The following is a 2,914-nucleotide window of genomic DNA, read 5'->3' as shown; positions in this document are numbered from 1 at the left end:
TGGGAGGGGCTGAGGGGGAGGATCCCCAGGCTTTGGGGCCTCACATCTGTCCATTCGTCTTCTTGGGCCGTGATGCAGGGGCCACACAAAAGTTTGATTCAGTCTGCTCAGAGCTTTTGCCATTTAAGGAGATTTTGTATTTCATTTTATGCTAGGGCTATCCTATTATCATAAGAATCTGATTACAGGGGAAAGGATGGTATGCAAAGGGAAAAAGGAGCTAAATAAGCTTGTAGGACACTTCAGCTCTAAACGCCATTCTCCTCATAAAATCAGAGATTATGCAGCATATGATGAGAATTGAGGGGCGTAAGTTCATTTAAGGGTTTAGCAGAGAAAGAGTGCAGAGGCTTAAGCGGTCATTGCATTCTTGTGAAATAGAAGACCTCATGAAATTTAGATTTTTATGCATTGGTGATGAGCTGAATCACTTCTGAACACTTTATCACTCACATATGAACTGAGATTCTCCGTTAAGATAAAAATGTGTAATTATGTAAAAATAATAATATGTTTGAAATTCAAATTTTGAATTTTTCTTTATTGTAGATAACAAAACCAAAATTGTACTTTTCAAAAACCACATGCCTTTATGAATGTTTATCAATCTAACATATATTAAAACAACCACTGCTTTAGATATTTGGCTGCAGCAGCCAAAAGAGTCTATTTTCACCGTGATTTACAACACATAAAAATAAAACACCTTTCACTTTTTCAAGGACGCTTGGCAGAGTTAAAGCATTTGATCTCGACAATAAAAGTGAAAGACCTAGAGGATTTATTGAATCCAGTCAAATATAAACTTCTACCAAATGTTTCTTTGGCTCATCTCAATACCTAAAGAATTTAAGATCAAATGAAAGCTTAAACAACTGTACCATGAAAGCTGAACAGACATCGGAGTAAATCAGTCTTAAAACAAAGAAAAATATTATTTTTACTAGAACTGGACAATGTGGCAAATCATCCTTTGAATAAAGAAAGATATGTGGAGGAATCTTGAAATTATTTATTTTTCAACAACACAGAGTATAAATAGACAAAACAAAGAGGATTTGAAACTTCAGCACAGATGAATCCGAATGAAAATAACTCCACAGTCATATATGTTCAAGTCTACTCACTAAGACAAACTGGTGATTATAAATGGCGGCCCTTCATTCTACCCTCCCGCCTCAGTTCAGAGGGCAACTGTCACACTGAGCCAGCAAAGTGAACAACAGTCGATGTGGGGAGAAGCACAAAGAGGGAGCAGCAACCCAACCCCTTCTCAGTCTCCCAGGACCGAGGGCAGTGATGGGAAAGAGACAAAGGCTAGTCCTCCCTGAGCCTCAGTGCAGGAGGCCCCTGCTGTTTGCCCCTGTTCTGCTCCTCCAAATGTGTTTTTCACCAGAAGTTCAGTAGCTTTCTCCCTGCTGGTGATACTGGACGCCACCTTGAAGGCACATTAAAACATTACAGGGATCCCACAGTGCCGGTACAGGGGTGAGAATGCCTGTGGATGAAAACTGTAGGGCTCAGTGCCACCAAAACAACACACTTCCTCAGTCTGAAGGGAAGTCACAGGAATTCCGACGTGCCGCCCGGGCAGTCTGGTAGACAGACAGGAAGTCTTTGTATCGCGGGGCACACCCTAACCAAGCTTCCCCAAAGTGTTCTGACCCTGTGAAGAGAAACTGTCCATCCCCGGGCTTCACGTGACACCGTAGGAGTGTGTGGATGTGTCCATGCCAAGATGGGATGGATTGAGATGTCCCCGGAGCCACTTGTTGCTCAAACACTCTACTGCGCTGCCAGTACACCCTCACCGCTGTCACCTCCACCAATGATGTCTGACTTTCAGGGCTGTGGGTGACATTCTTGATGTAGCCTCGGACCACTGAAAAAGAAATGGCAGAATTTCCTTTACCATGTTTATAAATTTAGTGCATGAAAATCAAGTAAATAATCAGTTAAAGATCTATATTAGAAATCCATTTATTTCCAAATCATATAAGTTTCCTACATTTATTCAGTGTTTTCTGACTTTTACTTTTCTTCTTCAGCCATGTGCACTTTTACTGCTCATGTGCTTTCACCTTCCTTAAAATGGGCATAGGGGTTTTGTGAGACCAAAGCATGGCAATCAATCTCTATTGATTCTTCTCAAGCACAGGCCCCTCCCACTCGGCAGCTGCCCCCCCCCCCATCATCACACACACACACATCTGTTTGACCTCTGCTAACTGCACGGCCAGCAGATCTGCTGCTTTGATGAAGTATTCAGATCCTTAACCTAGGTTAAATCAGCAATAATACAATGTACGAATACTCCATTACGAGTAAAAGCCCTCAAAATCTTGAGTAATATTACAAATGTACTATCAGAAAATTACTAACTTATGACACTTAATTACAGTTTCTAAAATTATCTTTTGTTATTTTGTATGTAAAATCTGTAGAGGAACTAATAAGTATGTTTGTGAAATAAATAAAAATTACAACATATTATATATACTACTTAAATAAATGCAGAGGAGAAGCATAAAGTTGCATATAAGTAAAATGAAAGTAAATGCATTTAATAGTATGTACAATACTTGAATGACTACTAAATTTACTTTACTGCAGCTGATATTTACTGGTCATTTATGCCGTTTTGGATGTAACTGTTGCTTAAAGCTTCATTCTCAGTTGGAAACATTTATACAAGATCTATTATGCCATTTACACCCTTTGTCTCTCAGACCGAATCCCATTCATATTTTCATAGTTTGTACAGTGTGGCTAAGTCACATGTTACTTTGTAAAGAAACAGTCAGATGATATGGAGAGGGCAGGAAAACTTCAATATATCGGCATGAGAATTTAATGATGGGTGCTCTGTCAGTGTGTTTCCTTGTACAGTGAAAAACAGATTTTGGATGTTGAG

At 39.6% G+C, this 2,914-nt stretch overlaps 1 pseudogene; it reads right to left on the bottom strand.

Moving 5' to 3' along the window:
• Positions 1-1,547: 1,547 nt before the first annotated feature.
• LOC147820299 (meteorin-like protein pseudogene) lies at positions 1,548-1,882 on the bottom strand (annotated as a pseudogene).
• Between the last annotated feature and the right edge of the window lie 1,032 nt (positions 1,883-2,914).

This window comes from Seriola lalandi, unplaced genomic scaffold (genome assembly GCF_002814215.2).
Source record: "Seriola lalandi dorsalis isolate HSWRI2012SDOR001 ecotype SW California unplaced genomic scaffold, Sedor1 jcf7180001973266, whole genome shotgun sequence".
Classification (NCBI taxonomy): domain Eukaryota; kingdom Metazoa; phylum Chordata; class Actinopteri; order Carangiformes; family Carangidae; genus Seriola; species Seriola lalandi.
Note: the sequence above shows the minus strand (reverse complement) of the source record. Positions and strands in the feature narration are given on the sequence as shown.